Raw genomic sequence first — 19,412 nt, 5'->3', positions numbered from 1 at the left:
AAGATGCTCTAACTTTGCTTGCCAAAAGCAAGCCCAACAACCAAGAGAGTGGAGACACAGATGAAAACAGCAGCCCACAGGTGCCAAGCATTTGGTAAACCAGACTGCCCTGAGAACCACTCACACAGGACTGACTGATCAGGAAAATTGCTCCTTTTTTTCTTCTGAGTCAGCATAAAATCCTGGCACATCTTCCTTTGGCTGTTCAATGACAATTAAATAATGTATCTGAGAAAAAAATGGGCAATCAAGTTCAAGATCTCTACTACTATTTTACTCCATTCAGGCCATTATACAAAATACCACAGACCGGGTAGCTTATGTTTATAAGCTAAATCAGAAATTTATCAAAGACTTCATATTATATCCTCACATGGCAAAAAGGGTTAGGGCTCCCTAGCCTCTGTGGGGTCTCCCAAAAGCCTCACCTTCTAACACCATCACATTAGGCATTAGGATTCTAACATGAAAATTTAAGGGGAACACAAATATTCAGAGCACAGTAACTACTGTAATCCTGAATGATTCACAGAGAATTTACCTTATGAGCAAGTAGCTGGACCAAGAGGTCACCCCCAATCACTCACTGTGCTAAGAATCTCTGATAAATAGAAAAATACACAGAGGAAGCCATCCATGGCCCACATCTTCAACATCTATAAATACTTCTCATGTAGAAGAACCCTATAAATGGGAATACCTTGCCCCTTACAATTCCTCAGGGTGTTGACAGAGGTGCACAGGTATACAGAGTAATATTAAAAATGAGGGGGTGTGAAAGAATAAGAGTTCTTACTGGACTAAGGGAAGGGTCTGCATCACAGGTGACACTCACTTTCCCATTGGGAAATCCAGGAAAGCATTGAGCAAGGCTGAGATAGCCTTCTGAATGGCCCTTTGAATGGTTCCCCAGCCAGAAGCCCACATAGGCAGGAAAGCCCAGTGGGAGGGAAAGTAGGATGAGGGCCTTAAGAGCCTGGCCTCTGATCTCAGAAAATCTGACTTGAACCCCAGCTCCCTCACTTATATTTCTTTTTTTTTTTTTCCTCACTTATATTTCATCCTTACTCTCCCTAGCCTCAATTGTCTCATTGGGTTTCAAAATGGGGTTGGTGTAAGGATTAAATTAAATTTAATTAAATTAACTTGAAGAACGTGCCTCGCACAGTGCCTGACATAAAATATGCACTAAATAGGGTGGTGGCTCGGGCATCATTACCCACACATTCTCTTATACTTTTCTCTCTACCTTTTTATATTAGAAAATTACTCTCCAGAAACCTTCCTGAGGCTCTGAAAGAGTTGCACTGGAAGAATCCTGCCTTTTCCTCCCCGAAGTTGGCTACGGAAGCAATGATTTGACACCCTCCCCAACTTTCTCCTCCAAAGCACCTCCCCTTATGCCTCACATGATGAGCCAGAGTCAGCCCCAGCTGGAAAACTAGGTAAAATGTAAAAATCCATGAAGTCAGCTGTTTTCAATTATAAACATAATACAATAATCAAACCCACAACTTCTTTGTAGGAAGCAATGAACTGAAGGAGAAAATTGCATGTAAAAATATTACAACAGGCAACAATAAGAATGAACCATTATGTACCACTTCTATAAAAAAAAAAAAGGGGGGGGGATGGGATACAGGAATTGTGGCACAACCGAACCAACCTTAACTGGAATGGAATTCTGAGATGCCAGTGCATGGCTTGTTTGGAAAACTGAGCACCGTTCTGCAAATGAGAACCAGCTGGAAGATTCTATCTAAAACAGATTTGGCCATGGAAAAAGAAAAATCTTAAACTGCCCTAAACTGGCTTTGTCAGCCTGGCCTTGGACTAGCAGAAGACACAAGGTGGACCCTTCAGCTTCAGCCTTTTTTATTTTCTAACTGGATTCACTTTTCAGGGACCTGAGAACCAGAACCCAGCACAAAATATAAAGCCTGTTGTCCTAGTTAACCTCCACCATTATAGTTTGTCTGGCACTAACAGGAGGTGGTATTGCTTGGTAGGAGTTCAGCTTTGGCATCAGGCTAAAGTGGACCTGAACCCTGGCTCTACCATGTGGCCTTGGTCAGCTTATTTCACTTTTCTTTTTCTAGACTTCCTCATTTCTAAACTCAGTGATGCTATGAGGATTAAATAACTTAATGCCCATAAAACAGATCTTGGTACCTAGTAAACACTCAATAAATGTTAGCTATTATTATTTCAATTCCCTGTTCTTACTGGTCTTATTATTCCAAAGTGTTTTTGTAATTATTAATAAAGAACAATTAAAAAACAGAATGCTTGAGAGCAGACCTCATCCAAAACTTCAGATCCTTGAATCTGAACGTTGTCCCTTCACACTAAGGGGCACCAGCTTCTAATTAATGATCTTCCATATGCTTCCATAAATCCAGTATTTGGCACTACAAAGGCCAAAAGAGGACTGAGGTCAGTGGTTCTCAGGAAATAAAAAGTTTCCTGTGTTCTCAAGAGTGCTGGCCAAGCTTATTTCAGAGAATTCTCCTCACCCTCAAATCTGGAGATGTTTTTAGACACTGTTCTGTTCTAAAGCATCAGGATGTGTTTTTCTCCATACCATAAAGCAAACAGTAGAAATTTATTCACAGCCAAATTACAATCAGAAGCAACTAGTAGAAATGCAAGGATGTTTTCACAGCCAAATTGCTTCATTTTCACTTTTTTTTTTGATGTAAAATTATCACTACTCTTGGGATTTATAGAAGCAGTCAGCAAAATGTGTTATAAACACCTTCTTCAAAGAGGCCCCAGAGAGCCTGACTACAAGATTTCTCACTCTTAAAATCTTCTCTCTGCCAATTCTGAATAATCTTGGAGGCACTCTGACAGAAATTATTTTCCATTCTCCTGGAAGTTCAGATGGTGGGCTACCACAAAGATGTGCTTAGAATGTTTCACATAGAAACATTCTGTCAATTATTATAAGGCTCTGTATAAATGCAACAACTATTTGATAAGCTTATCCAAGGCACTGGAGGTGGTGGGAAGGACACAAAGTGGCCAAAACATGGCCCTTGTTTCAAGAAACTTGCACCCTCAATGTGAAATCATCTCTTCCCATGCAACCATTTTTTTTTAAATCACTAAATGTACAAGGTTTGCTTCACCCTTGTTCTCCCATAAGCACCTCTGAATCTTATTCTCTTATTTGCATATGAACTCTTCTTCCATTAGCCATCATCTGTGGTCTTTAATCTTGGTACTGTCTACCCTGTATCAAAGACATTACTTCTTAACTTCTTTATTGTTCAGTCTTTGCCAAGATTCCAGTACTGTCTGGGTGTTATAAGTGCACCGGATGTAAGAGAGGAGTTGTAGATATGTGTGTGGTTGGGGAGTGGTGCTTGCACATGCTGGGGGTGGGATGTTTGTTGAGGGAAGGGTTACCAGTGAATTCTCTTCCATAGAGTTCTTCATTCCCCTGGAGGCTAGAGTTATTGCCAGTCTCAGGCTTAAGACATGCCAGGAAATAAGGAGAATAAACAAGTTAGCTCAGGCTCCTCAACCAATTCACATATCTACCCCATGGCTCTAATTTTCCAAAGTGTTCTAGGAGATTTTTCCAGCTATCATCTGGCTTCATCAAATCAATAGCATTTGAGAAAAGCTGAGGAGGATATTACCAGGTACCTCTCAGCTCTATTAGGATCTTCTGGAGACTAGGAGTCCTGGTCTCATCTATCTGTGTATGTGCCTTAGGAAAGATGCAAGTGGGCTGAGATAAGGATGGGAAGGAGGGGAAAGAAGCAGGAGGGAGTATGCTGTTGGCATGTGGTCTTTGGAATCTGCAAGCTAACTGTAGCCAAGAGAAGATGCACAGAGACAGTGGGAAGGAGAGAGAAGCAGCAACCACAGCAATTCCAGGGTTGGTTCCTGGGCTGTGATCTCTCTTTGTGATCTCTTGGTGATGATCTGATCACCAAGTCCTGCCTACCACTTCAGCCTACACTGATATGTGAGGACAAATATGCTCAAATGAACCAAACTAACCACCTATGCTGCGTGCTACTCTGACTAGTGGTGCTTGCCTAACAAAATATACCTTTTTCCTCTCATAGGAATTCATGAGCCAATGAGAATCCACAAAGACCCAGAAAGTATAGTCAAAACAAGGATCTTTTAGGTGACGAGGTTCCTGCAATGGTGCCTTCAACTAGGATGGTGGTAGATGAGACAGACAATCTACAGATACGTTTCAGAGGCTGAACAGCAGGGCTTACAATTGGATGGATGTGAGGAATAACATACAGAAAGCATCAAGAATGTCTCTGTCTCTAAGGTTTTGCAGTTTGGTAAGTAGCTGGGGGACATAGCCATTGACTAAGGTGGAGAAGAATGAGGAAGGACCAGCTAGGATAATGAATTTGAGAAATTTATTAGGTATTCAAGTGATCATATCAAGATGGTGATTGGATATATGATCTCAAAGGAGAGGACTCCTCCCTAAATCTGTCTTCCAAATTACTGCTCAAACTTGATCATAGTGAGGCCCACAAGGGGCTGAGGATCATCGAGTATCCTAAGCCGTAATTCATTATCAGCATGTCCACAGTGAAACAGCCTGGGGCTACAACTATACCTTATTTCACTTTTTATTCATGATTTCAATAAATATTTACTATATGTCAGGACCATGCTAGGTCCCAGGGGAAAGATGTTGAATTAAAATATACATAGGTCCTGCCCTCATGGAAATTAGACCTAATGGAAGAAGAAAGAGAAAAAGTTGGTTTTTAAATATATGATAAAATAAAACAAAGCACACATTCTGAAGTCAAACAGACCTAGAACCAAATCCTAATTCAGCTGCTCATTAGCTGTGAAACCTTGACAGATTTTTTTAACCTCTCTGTGCATTTGCTTCATCATCTGTAAACTGGGGATAATAATTCCTACTTCACAGCTGCAAGAACTAAATAAAATAGTCACATAGAGTACTTACCACAGTGGCACAGTATCTGATTCATCATAGGCATGTGATAGATGTTCACTGATATTACAGGTGCTATGAAAATCATGGGAGGTTTCTGTTTCTAGAAAGAGCTTTCATGAAGGCCTGAGCAGGAAGGAGCTGGACAGGTTTAGGGACAAGCTGTGGTAGAAAAGTTAGATCATACATGAAGCTCAATGGAAAGCCTTTGAACAGATTTGGTAATGAGCTGGGACTGTCCCCCATGTGCCGCTCTGGTCCCCACTCATCACCATCTCTGCCTATACTTTTATATACTAAGTCTACTCCTTCCCATGCCCAACACATGCAGGGACAAGCCTTTCTTCCAGACAATTCCTTTCCAATCTGTGAAAACTCTGCACTTTAAGGAGTGATGACAGGATGTGAAGGAGGTTAAAACAGGAGCTGAAAGAATCTGCTTTGTTAAATGGACCATTGTCTTTTCATCATTCTTTTTCAACGTGGACCATTTGGTGGTAGGGGATGGGTGGGTGGGGTGGGATTTGTCATGAATAATACCAGCATGGGCTGGAAGAATTCAAGAGCACACTTGCTCTGAAGAAGCCTTTCTCTCAGGCCTCCATAGACATTTTTTCCCCTAGTTCTACAGCTTGGGGGAGAGCAGAGCTGCCCTGCCCTACAATAGCAGAGGCCCTGGCTCCTGATGCTAATGGCAACACTTCTGGGACTCTCCTTCCAGCACTGCCTCAAGGACTCAGCCCTGCCAGATCATCCATCACCCCCTCTTCCCTTCCGTTCTGCTCCTCTGACATCAAGGGTGGCTCAGACAGCAGCCTCTATCCCAAAAGCCCTTGATAAAACTGAGTCACAGAAGTCACAGGTGTTTGAATGAGAACTGGCTGTGAAGGATTATCAGCGGGTGATTGAAGACCCAGGTCTGGCTTAAGTGAGTCAAGCTGCAGTGATCAATAGAGCGGTGCTGGTCTCTACTCTGCAGCCAGCTTTGTCCCATTTCTTTTTCTTTTTCTGCCCCCAGATTTATTGAGGTATAATTGACAAGTAAAATTTAAGGTATACAATTTGATGATTTGATAGACATATACATTGCAAAAGGATTCCCATCATTGACTTAATTGACACATCCATCGCTTCACATATTTACTTTTTTTCTTTTCTTTTCTTTTTTTTTGTGAGAACATTTAAGTTCTATTCTCTCAGCAAATTCAATGATACAATTCAGTGTTATCAACTATAGTCCTCATGTTATACATTAGATCCTCAAATCTTACTCATCTTCTAACTGAAAGTGGTTAGCCCTTTACAACCTCTTCCCATTTTCCCCACCCTCCAGTCACTAGGCACCACTTTTGGTAAGTTTGGCAAATGATAGCAGTTTATTTTTTTTAAGATTTTATTTATTTATTCATTAGAGACACAGAGAGAGAGAGAGGCAGAGACACAGGCAGAGGGAGAAGCAGGCTCCCTGCAAGGAGCCCGATGTGGGGCTCGATCCCTGGTCTCCAGAATCAGGCCCTGGGCCGAAGGCGGCACTAAACCGCTGAGCCACCCAAGGTTGCCCCGATAGCAGTTTCTTTTTAAAGGCTGAATTGTATTCATATATATATATATATATGAGATATATATATATATGAGATATATATATATATATATATATATCTCACAACTTTGTCCATTCATCCACAGTGGGACACTGAGGTTTTTTCCATGCTCCGGCAATTGTGAATAATGCCACAATGAAGGGGAGTGCAGATATCTCTTCAAGATAATGATTTTTTTCCATCTGGATATAAACCTAGAAGTGAGATTGCTAGATCATATGGTAGTTCTATTTTTAACTCCTTGAGAAAGCACCATACTGTTTTCCATAGTGGTTATATCTCAATCCCATTTCTCACTCTTGGAAAGCACCCAATATGGAAGAGGGCAAGGGTTTGGAAAGGAAACTTGAACAGCACAAATACAAGAATCATCTGAAATGGTAAGAAAATGTATAATTCCAAGCCATACAAGGAAACACGGACGAGAGTTTGGCTGGCTTGGGCACGTAGTGAGAAAAAAAAATGTAGGGACAACTGGCAGAATCAGCACAACACCTTTACAATTTTGGATTTTTAACCACAGGACAATAACAGAAGGCTGTTTCTGTCATTCCAATTTTGCATTGCTGACGGTTGGACGCTGTGTCAAGACATTGCAAGATCATCATTGTTTAATAGAAAATTCCAGTTAACTGGGGAGAAAAATATGTACTAAGAGCATCAGAATGACAGAAGAGTCATTTCCGAATAATGTACCCTCAATTCTCAGTTCATAGAATAGGGATATCACTGCTGCTTTAAACATAAAATCTTATTTGAAACAAACATTTTCAAAGGGCTTTCAAAAGAAAGGAAGGATTTCTTGTCATTCCTAAGTCTATCACTAAATAAATACAAGAGTGAATCTCTATTGCAACAATATAAATAAATACCCACTTTATTTATTCTTCAAGTTTCCTGGGAACTATAGGATCCACACACAAGGAAAACAAATTAATGGGGGAATTTGATGACAGAGGTCGTAGCATTCAGACTCCTTCTGTGTACATGCAGCTGAGGAATGTTTCAGGCACAACTGAAGGGCTCCTGCTACTTATGGAACTGAAGTCTTGGCTGAACTGAAAAAAGAAAGGACTGGATTCTAGGATGGAGCGTGGAGAAGGTAACAAGACAGCCCCTGTATTAGACCCCTTCAGCCACTGGGGAACCAGAACTATCCTATAAAGCACCCTTTCTGGGCTTGTATCATCTATGTCCTGACGTGAGAGATGTTGGGGCACATGACTGTGGCACGATACACAGGGTCACATGAAAGGGCCTTTTGGGTAAAATGATACTTATATTTTTGTCCTATTCACTTTGGACAAGTTTCAGAGACTTCAAGGGGATGTGCTCTGTTGCTTAATGTAAACCAAAATGACTAGTAGTTAATTGTTCCTTTGGAGTCCATGGGTGATTGGTCACCATATCCTTCTGCTACTACCTGACAAAGCTCCAACATTTTGCCTACTCTGCATACCTACCTAGGAAACTGAGCATGGCCAGAAAAAAAAAGTGTGCCAGAAAAAAAGCATGCAAACCGATGGACCTTTCTTCAAATTCTCAAGTAAGACCTTGGCTCTGCATCAAATTTACTGTTTTCTTTCTCTGCCACACTTCTAGACAACTATTTCCTTTCTTCTCACTTTACTTCAAATCTCCAGCACAGCACTTGCATCTTCTCACCTTACTTCAAATCTGCAGCATAGCACTTATTAGCCCCTGGCTTGACTCTCAGTTCACCAGGATAAAAGAAGCAAGCCAAAAAGGACTCGCATATGCTCCCACAACTTAGTCAACCGTCTTACCTGCATCTGTGTGCACAGACTGCCTTCTCCCTTATTAACAAGTGAGTTATCCATGCCCCAGCAAAGGCCAAATCTTCTACTCTTACACAGAATCTCACTACTTCCCACTGCTCAAGAACACAGCTCCTATGGTTATGTCCTTCCAGCTTTATCAGTCTTTTTTCTGCTCTACTCCATCATCCTACTATCATACAAACACTGTGTTTTACCCACACCATTTTGTAGAAAAGACTCCCTAGACCCCACATTTCCTCCTCTAGCTACATCCCTTTGTTCCCTTTTACAGCAAAACTACCACAAAGACTTACATGTATTGTTATTTCTACTTCTCCTTCAATTCTCTCTCTAATTCTTCCCATTTGCTTTTAAGTCCACACTCCATCAAGATGTCTTATGGTCTCCAATGACCTTCTATTGCCAAAAGCAATGTTCATTCCTAAGTCCTCATCTAACTTAATACATCCCAGTATTTGACTTGATCTTTTCTTCCTGAAATACTTTCATCTTATTTCCAAAAAACCTTAGTTGGTCACTCTTTCTCAGTCTCCTCTGGCCTCTAAACATTGGGGGACCTCAGACCTCATATCTTCTTTATCTATACTCACTCTGATTTTATTTAGTACCCTGGCTTGAAATATTCTCTATATGCTTCATACTCCAAATATACATCTCCAACTCCAATATCTTCCCTTTAGGCCAAGCTCATATTTCCAATCACTTACTTAACATCTTATATGTCAAACCTGATCCTCTTTCATTTGTCTCTATCTCAGTAAATAACTTTTCCATTTTAACCAATTGCTAAAGCCAAAATCCTTGAAGTCATCCTCTCTTTCTCCCATACTCACATTTAACTCATCACCAAAGTCTGTTAACCCTTCCTTGTGAACATATTCCAAGTTTGACCACCTCTCAGCACATCCACCTCTATAAGACATTATCATCCCTCCCCTGACAACAGTCTCCTAACTTCTACCCTTCTCCTCCCCCACTCCAGTGTATTCTCCACACAACAGTCAGAGATATTTTGTTAAATCAGAAGTCGGACAATGTCATTCATCTTCTTGGAAACCTTCGATGCCTCCTGTCTCACTCAGAGAAAGACTCGAAGTTGTTCCTTGGCCTATACAATCTCATGTGACCTGTTCTTACTACCTTCTACTCTCCTCTCCCTCCATTACTCTATTCCGTCTATATTGGCCTTCTTGCTGTTCCTTAAATATATCAATCCTGCTTGTACTGCTTTGAACTTGCTATCTCTTTGCTTTGAATCCTCTTTCTTCAGGTAACCACATGGTTAAGTCCATCACTTCCTCCAAATCTTTGCCCAAATATCACCTTATCTGTATAAAATAACACCTACCCCTAACATTGCCCTATATTCCCTTTTCTTGCTTTACTCTCCTTTGTAGCACATACCATCACCTGACTTGTACTGATCTGTTCAAGGAGCATCTTTCTCATTAGATTGTTAGCACCATGAAAGGAGAGGGACTAGATCTGTTTTGTTTATAGATATACCCCTACTACCTAGAGCAATACTTAGCACATAATAGGCACTCAATTTAAGTGTTTGTTGAATGAATAAATTAATGGAGCCATTGGTATGAAATACTGAGAACTCCCTTTCATCAAGATGAGAAAGACAGAAAGGAGATTATGCTGTTGTGGATGGATGCTCCACTCTTGTCATTTTCCATGGAAATTCAGGTAACAGTGTAGAATGTGGAGAAAGACAACAATTTTCAAGATTCCACAGTCCCCTTCCCCAATCTCTTCTGCCTTGAACCCAAAGGGGGAATTTAAAGGAGGCTGAGGTTTCTGCAGCTTTCTGTGAAAATAGCTGAGCCTGAAAAATACCACTTTGTTACTATTTTGGAGAGCCTAAAGTACCTCCAGCTACCAGCCTGGGAAGCACCTGCTGCATTTATAGTGATAAATGGTGCATGTGTTTATACAGGTCAATAAACAATTCTATAATAATGCTCTAAATGACCACAATTTGAGATACTCCACAAAGGGGATGGAGTCCATTAACAGGCTCAGTCATTCTGAGTCTCTCCAGAGGTGGTTCAGATTCCACAGGATGGCTTGAGGTCAAAGGTTCTGTGGCTTCCGGGACCAAAGTCTTAACCCAAAGGGCTACTTCTGCCTCCTTCTGGAAGAGAGGAACCAAAATGATAATTCTGGCTGATGATGATATGTTAAGGGGGCTATAAAGCAGTCAAACTATATCCTAGGATTAAATCAACAAAACTACAAGAATTTGTTGGGGGGGGCGGGGACTGCTGACTCATAAACTCTATGGAATAAAACTAAACCTAACACTCAAAGTACACTGGAACTCAAGGCACTGGTTCTATTTGAGAAAAGAAAACAACAGGAAAAGCTGGAACAGGTCCATTTTAACCTAAGTGACCTTAAAGTCACATTTACGGTCTCAGAATCTAGTACTGATTAATAAACAGGCCTCCAATATACTTACTGCTTAATGTGTTTAGCAGATTAGAAAGCAAAAAAGAAGAGTTTTGTACATTACAGACATATATCCTCCCTCCTCTGGAAATGCCAAATATACTGCTAAGCAATGTTCAGTGTATGAGGAACTTTTCTATCCTTGCAAAATCCAACAAACATATATTTTCTTAATATATATTTAATCCATTAAGGCTCGATTAATCCATTCCCAAATTCTGTAACATTTTCTTCTTCTTTTTTTTAAAAGACTTCTGCAAGTGACAAAAGCTACACAGTATATTTAATCTAGTTGCTTAAGAGAGATTCCCTTGATGTGTTTGTTCTTTCTCCATGTGTTTGCTAGGTGTTGCTAAATTCTTCTCACCTAAGGCTATGCCATTCGTGGGGCAGTTTACAGCTAAAGGTTGGTAGGCACTGGGGAACAAAGTCCTAAACCTCTGCCTCACTAAGGAACAAATCTAAAGAACAATCACATCTCCAGAGCTCTTCATGGACCACCTGAGGCTTCTGAAATAAGTATACTTAGTTCAACGGTCTCCCGTCCAGCTCTGCTCCGCTCTTCCTCCCAGTGTGGCTCTCAGCATTCATTTCCCAGGGATCCCAGGCTGCCTTCTAGGAGTACCAGGTGAGTAAAACATGGTCCTGCCCCTGTCTCAAGTAATTCCCAGGCTGAAACACCAAAACAACACAAAGGGAAGTGGGAGTGCACACCAGAGCTTTTTTAAGAAGATCCCACAGGCGCAGTGATGCTTAGTCTCACCATTGCCGGGTGAGTTCACTGATGGAAAAGATGACAAGGTTGGCAACTACTGTAAACAGGTGCAACGGCATTTGCCAAGTCAGAAAGTACAAAGGAGCCCAGCTTGCTTCAAGTAACAGTAAATCTGTCAGTGTGGCTGAAGCACAGCACGAGGCAAGAGAAGAGATAGAAAGTGTCAGAACTGAAGCTCAGGAAGCAGAAGTGCTATTACTAAGGAACAATACAGAACTTAAAAGCTTGGATTCTGGTGTTGGGCAGCCTGGGTTTGAATATCAAATCCACAGCTCATCAGCTATGTGACCACAGGTGAATTGCTTAGCTTCCCTAAGCCTCAGTCTCCTCATCTAAGAATGAATATAAAAGTAGGACCTACCTAGTGGTGCGCTTGGGTGGCTCAGTCGACTCTTGGTTTCAGCTCCCTGAGGTCAGCACCACATCTGAGTTTGTCCTCAGCAGGGAGTCTGTTTGGGATTCTCTCTCCTCTGCCCCTCCCCTACCACTGTCTCTTTCTAAAATAAATAAGTAAATCTTAAAAAATAAAAATAAAAAAAAAACAATAAAAAACTATGACCTAGTTGATTTTTTAAAAGATTTTATTTATCTATTCATGAGAGACACACAGAGAGAGGCAGAGACACAGGCAGAGGGAGAAGCAGGATCCTGATGGGGGACTCAATCCCTGGACCTGGGATCATGACCTGAGCCAAAGGCAGATGCTCAACCACTGAACCACCCAGGTGCCCCCCTACCTTGTAGATATTGCTGTGGAAATTAAATAAAATAATGCACATAAAATGTTTAGTACAGAACTGGGCTTGGAATGAGCATTCCAAAAAAATTGTTAGCTATTACAGGCTTCCTCTTACGGGTGATGGGGAATTATGAAATAATCATAAACAGGCTTGTACTTTTAGAAAAGAGCTCAGATGAGGCATCTCCTTTCCAGAGGAAGGTTAACGTTAGAGAAAGAAATTTACATGAATGTGAGACTTAAAGCCAAGAGCCTGGGATTGAAGCATAGGCAGTGCATACAGAGTAAGAAAGGGACAGCCTAGGCAAGAGCAGCAAGACAAAAAGAAAAACAAGAAAGAAATCAGAATAGGCTTATGGGAAAGCCAAGATGATGGCGACGAGGACCGGAGTTCGATTCTGAATATTTCAAATCATGAAGTAGAGGAAAAGCTCCAAGTGCCGCCGCAAAACACACAATGCAAACATCCCTAAAAACTGATGTGCTTGCTAACTTCATTCATTCAAAGACAACATCTCCAAGATTCTGCTTATCAAACCCTATTAGTAAAAGGGCATCCCTTATTCACTTTCTAAGATATATGTCCTGCCCAAAGAAGCATTATAATGGATATTCTCATACCAGGTGAGTATTAATGAACAGTAATCATAATAGCTTGAAAAAAAATATATATATAACTAAGCCCTAGGATAATTTAAGGCAAGTACCTATACGTTCCAACCTACTTATAGAAAATTAAAATTAAAATTGAAAGCCCAGCCAGGGATACTGATCACTCAAATCTACTCAAATCTCAGTATTTACAACAACTATATATATATATATATATATATATATATATAGAGAGAGAGAGAGAGAGAGAGAGAGATAGTTATATATATAACTCAAAACCATAGAAGTTAAACCGTTAGCTATACAGTTAAACAACTGTATAAACAGTTATGTCTTTGAAATATATTATAAAAACATATATATTAAAATTAAACCTTTATTAAAGACAATGAAATAGCACCATACATCTAGCAGAATGGCTAAAATCAAAAAGAATGACAAGACCAAATGTTGACAAAGATGTGGGGCAACCAGAACGCTCATACATTGTTGGCATGGTGTAAAATGTTAAAATCACTTTGAAAAAAATATCTACCAGTTTCTTATAAAATTAAGTCTACACATATTCTATAAGCTAGTCATTCTATTTCTAGATGTTTATATAAGAGAAATGAAAACATATGTCTACAACATGACTTGAACACGAATATTCATTGCGACTTTTTTTTAATACTGACAACTGGAAACAGCCCAGGCCCAAAAAACTGGGGAATGGAAGAACACACTATGGAATATTCATGCAGTGGAATCCTGTCCAATGATAAGAAGGAACAAATTACTGAAACAGACAACATAGAAAAATCTCAAAATCATTATGCTGAATGAGAAACTTTACACAAAGGAAGCATAGTGCATGAGTCTATTTATATGAAGTTCTAGAACAGGCAAATCTAATCAATGGGAGGAAATAATCAGAGCAGTAGTTGCTTCTGAGGAAGTAGAGGTGAGTATTGACTAACCAGGGACAGGAGGGAATTTTCTGGGTGATACCAATGTTTTATATCAGATATATGCCTTTGTTGACTCACAAACACTAACAATATGTGTGTCTCATTGTACATAAGTTTTATGTTAAAAGAAAAAGAAATGCTTGGCAACCCCAACATAGAAGCACCTATATATAAAGCAAATATTAAAAAAGAAAATTAAAACTGCAAACAAATATTGAAGTCTAGTTAATGGCATATATAACAAAGTAATTAGGGGGTGGAGTACAGATGTCTGCAATTTACTTTGAAATGCATCAAAAATAAGATGAATCGATGAGTAGATATACAATAAAGCAAGTAGTATAATGTTAATGGAACCTAGGTGTGGATATACAGGTGTTCACTGTAAAAATCCTTCTACTTTTAATGTATCTTTAAATTTTTTTCATTAAAAATGTTGGAAAGGAAGAGTGCCTGGGTGGCTCTGTTGGCCAAGCATCTGCCTTCGGCTCAGTTCATGATCCCAGGGTCTGGGATGAAGCCTGGTGTTGGGCTCCCTACTCAACTGGAGGTCTACTTCTTCCTCTCCCTCTGCTACTCCCCCTGCTGCTCTCTCTCTCTCTCTCTCAAATAAATAAATAAAATATTTAAAATAAATAAATAAACAAACAAATAAATCTGTTGGAAAGGTGCTTTTATTTTAGGAGACATTGATTCAAGTCAAAGGAAGGAAGCTTAACCTCGCAGCTGCCATAGCCTGTTTATTTGGGTGAGTCAGATGCCAACTGGAAAGTGAAGACCCTGATGACAGAATCAGGGGTGGGGGATGGTAGGTTCTTGTTGGGAAGAGAGGAGGGCAGGTATGTCAGTACAAGGCTTCCCTTTCTTGCTCAATCAGATATTCAGCAGACCTAATAAAATCCAATGGCTGAATATTCCACCGCCTGAGCACTTCCCCATTAGCTTTGAAACTGTGTGCAACTCAAATAAATAAATTAGCTAGCAGGTCAGCAGGCCTCACTGCAGGCCTCTGCAGCGGTGAGCATAAGTAGGTCTACATATGCAGAGCAGAGTGGGGCAGGGGGGTCTTCCTCCTTCCTGTGGCACAGACAGGCAATGCCACTGTGAAAATAAACAAATGGATCTGTGGGGCTGTGGGGCTGTTTGGCCAGCGCTTGGGCTAAGCCCCTTGCCCTCTGATCCCTCAATGTTTGTGGAGCCTGTATCCCTGTCTAGCAACAGGGTCTATTTTTCTATCCCATGGCGCAAGTGGATGCAGCTGTCTATGGCTGATTTATAGGAGGAAGTCACCAGTAGGAGCCCCAGAAGGCTCTCACAGCCCCCATCTTCATTTTCACTTCCCCGTTCACAGTAGCCCTGGGAACTCAGGGGTGGGGTATTCAGTAAGCTGGGGGGTCCTGGGGGGTCCATCCTTCAGGGAAACACTCCCCCACCCCCAAAGAAGCCCCAGAAGGCTATCAGGCTAGTCATTTTCTCTGCAACTGATTGGATTTAGATCCTGTTTGTCATGCACATTCTCCATCCTTCTTCGTGTCCCGCTCTACAGATGTTATTTCTAGATTTTTTTTTTCCAGGGAGGGTGTAGGAGTGGGATAAAAATGGACATCTTTTTTCTTCAGTTTATTAAAGTAACACTCTTATACATTTCTGTGCCTTCAAAGAAGCAGCCCTGACTTAGAAATACATGCACGAGAATACAGAGAGTCCAATCTTTCCGAGAGGGTGACCACAGAGAAAACATCTTCCACCCGTTATTCTCTGCAATGCTTGCCGTAGCCTGCAGGATAGATAGTATCATCTCCCGTTTACTGATGGGGAAACCAAAACCTGGACAGTTGAGTGATCTTCATGAGATTCACATTTGGAAAGCTTTAGAGCTTTCTTTCTGACTCCAAGTCCCCAGTGCAAAGAGTGATTACCCAACCACTCAGACTGGGAGACACTTGCCACTTTCACCTATCCTGTTTATTTTACATCCAGAGTAGAAGCCAATCGAGTAAGCCCTCATTATCACAAGCTCCCTGTAGTTTCTCTTTCAGGCTGAGCTTAAAGAGCCCCTAACCCCAATAATAATGATATGGCAGGCTTCAGAGAAATACTTGTGAAACCAAGGTCCTAGCCTCTCACTCTACTTAGTGTATTTATTTTCTCAGGCATATCTTGGCTCGTCAGCAATTTCAGAAAACCAGAACGTGTAGGTACACACACACACACCAGGATAACTCTAGATATAAGGAAATATTACTCACTTGGGGTTCTTCTGTGTACTGAGTCCTAGCTCCACAACTGAGACAAAGTTTTTAACATTCTCCTTGCTGCCCAATGTGCTCCCACAGAATACACAAGAGAGATCTCTCCGGCTTTCCCACCACACACTATTCTCAAACACCAGCCACCTCTGTGTTGTCCTACAGGTACAGGTACGATGCTGCCTGTGTGAAATACAGACAAACCAGCCACAACCAGCAAGAGACAGGAGGAACATTGTTTTGTTTTTTTACCTCCATGGTCTCAATGGAATTCTGATAACTGATTAAAAATAAAAATATTGATAGCATTCAAAGCCATCACTAGGCATGAGGCTGGACTAAATTGTGAGTTGCAATTTATCTCCCAATTCTGTCCTCACCTGCAAACCCCTTAATCACCAGTGCCCTATCACTCAAACCCCCAAGAAAAATCCAAGGCCAGTACTGTCTAAGTCATGACTCTTGAGAAGCTAAGTAGTTCTCCAGAGCTTCCTTGAACACCAAGTAAGGAGATTATATATGTCTTAATCTTTGATCTTTTTATATATTATTTATAACCGTAATATATAATTTAATCCTAACCACGACCCTACAAGGCAGATATTATGATCATTTTACAGATAAAGGAACTGAGACCCAGAGAAGTGAAGTAACGTCCAGCAGGGGTGGTGCCATGATTCATATCCTGGTCTCTCTCCTAAAGGAATATGGCAACCATGGTGCAACACTGCCATTCCCAGACTTGTCACTGCCATGCTATACCTCTTCCTAGAGACTTCTTTTCCCCCTCTGCTACATTTGAATGTTCTCTGGAAAACATGGGAGGAGCTGAAAGCATAGGCAAGTGATAAGCAATAGACTGGAGTCTGGAGGTAACTGCTTGGCTCAAGGGGATGGAGAGAAGTAGGAATCTGTGAGTTAGCATAGCTTTCTGGTCTGATGGCCTCCAATATGGTATCCCATTTCTTCACAAATACCACAAAGCAGTAGATCCCTAAAGAGAACCCGTACTCTTCATTCGGCCCACAGATGAATTTTCTTAGGTCTTTAAACTGAATTAAACTTTGATACTTAAAAATGAGATTTCACATTAAAATTCTAATTTTGAGCTTCTCACAAGAAATCAGAAGATTCAGCAAGACAAGGCTCGGGTTCCAAGATGGCCACAGCCAGTTGAAGTGACAGTAAAGGCTGTGTGCCGGTTTCCACATTCTCCAGTTGGCCAGAGTCACCACTGCTCCCTAGTCTTTCCCAGGCATTCAGCCACTGACTTGGTCCCAGGAGCTTCTGAACTTGCAACTTCTACATATGTATGGAGAAACACATATTCACTCAACAAGCATTTTATTTTATTTTATTTTTTTCAACAAGCATTTTAGCTCTCTTTGCTGGCAATGCATAAGCTGCTACCAGGGATACAAGAAGTATGATACAGCTCCTGCTTCCCAGAGAGTATAGTCTAGTGGGAGGAGTGAGTGAACATGCCCACTAGAACATCAGGTCCCCAGGGTAAGAACTATATCTGTTTTGTTCACAGTTGTCTCTAGCACCTAGAAAGCACCAGCTATACAGATGCCCACTACATAGCATTCAATGGACGGATGGAAAGGACAAAGGAAAGAGAGAAGGAAGGAGGAAGTAAGGGAGGGAGAGGCAGGCTTTAGTCTTAATGTTCTAAAAGAACATTAAGCAAGAGATGAGAAGGAGTTTGGCATGCAGAGCAGCCAGTAATTAAAGCCACAGAGAAGTGATACTAAGTGCTCCGGGAATACAGAGGAAGAATATTTCTATGTGGCATGACCAAGGAAGGCCTTGCAGAAGAAAAGAGACTTGCCAGATGTTTAGAAACATTCCTAATATTTAAATACTTGCCCTCCCTTTAGTAACCTGGATTGCCTTGTTGAGGTTGCTTCATCTCAGAAGAGAAGCTCCAGGTCTAAAGCCCATGGATTTCCCAGACATGCTGCCCTCATCAGAACAGACTCCAGCCACAGGGAGCACTGGATCAGACTCCAGGCTGCTGCTGTTCCCATGAGTCACAGGGGCAGCCAGACCACAGGCTACTCCAGTGGTAGTCTGTGCAAAGAAACATATTCTGGTCCCAAGGCCCAGGAGGCAGGAGCAGGGGCTGCCTTTATTTCCAAGCAGGGCTGTGCAGAAGCTCCCAAGTTAGTAGTACACTCCCAAGTGAAGCGCACTGAGCTCAGAGTTCTGACTTTTCTGTGGGCGGTTCTCTTGTTTCACCCTGAGCTATTCACTGAAGGACACAGGCCTCTAGGCACCCCTGCCTCCAGCCTGGCCTGCTGCAGCCTCTCTCTCACAGAGCCTCACTCTCTCCCCAAGGTAGGAGAGTATCAGTCTGTTCAATCTCTGAGATCTTGATTCAACTCCAACAACACATTGGGCTTTCCTGAGGCCTCCTGGTAAGAAGACACTACTTATCTCCATTAACCTCTGACCCAGCTAAGATGAAACAGCTCCCATCTGTGGGCCTGAGTGCCCTCGTCCCTGAACTAAAGCTACATAAAGTATGAGGGAGGAGGCAGGGACCTGAAGTGGCCCCAGACTTGCTGCCCTCATCCCCAGGGAATGACTGCCCCCTCCCTCTTGGGTATATACAGCCCAGAGCCTGTTAATAGATGACGCCTTGGGAATCCCTCCAGGTGGCCTCTGGGTTAAGAACTACATCTGGAGGAAGCGGTGCCTCCTAGGAAGATGGAAGGGCCATAAACCCTCAAAGACTGTCCATTTGATTTATGCAATAATAATGGGAATGTTAATCTCCAAAGGCAAAGCCATTCATCCAAAATTCCAATCTCCTCAATCCCCACACCTGACTTAATGAGAACAGCCACTCTCACTGGCTGTTCCCGTGAGCTGTGAGCCAGGCATTTTATATACAGCATCCCATTTAATTCTCATCAGGAGCCAAAGAGCTGTGTACTGTTTGGATGCTCTGTTTACGGATGAGGAAACAGAAGCTCGGAGAGATCAAGTAACTTGCCCCAAATCACGACTAATAGTTGCTGAATTGCTTATAAGAGTGAGTGGTAGCCCAGCTGAAAGCGTCTGTGTCTGCCTGACTCTAAAGTCTATGCTTTTCACCCTGTTCCACACTTCCCCAGCAATCACACTGAGAGGTGCCTATTTGGGAAAAAAAAAAAAAGTGTCCAGTTCACTTAGAGGCTACAAATGATACTGCTCTTGAGTTCTTTTATTCAAATCTTAATTTACAGGGCAGCAGAATAGTAAGTGTTGTATTAACTG

Source organism: Canis lupus, chromosome 8 (genome assembly GCF_011100685.1).
Source record: "Canis lupus familiaris isolate Mischka breed German Shepherd chromosome 8, alternate assembly UU_Cfam_GSD_1.0, whole genome shotgun sequence".
NCBI classification, from domain to species: Eukaryota; Metazoa; Chordata; class Mammalia; order Carnivora; family Canidae; genus Canis; species Canis lupus.
Note: the sequence above shows the minus strand (reverse complement) of the source record.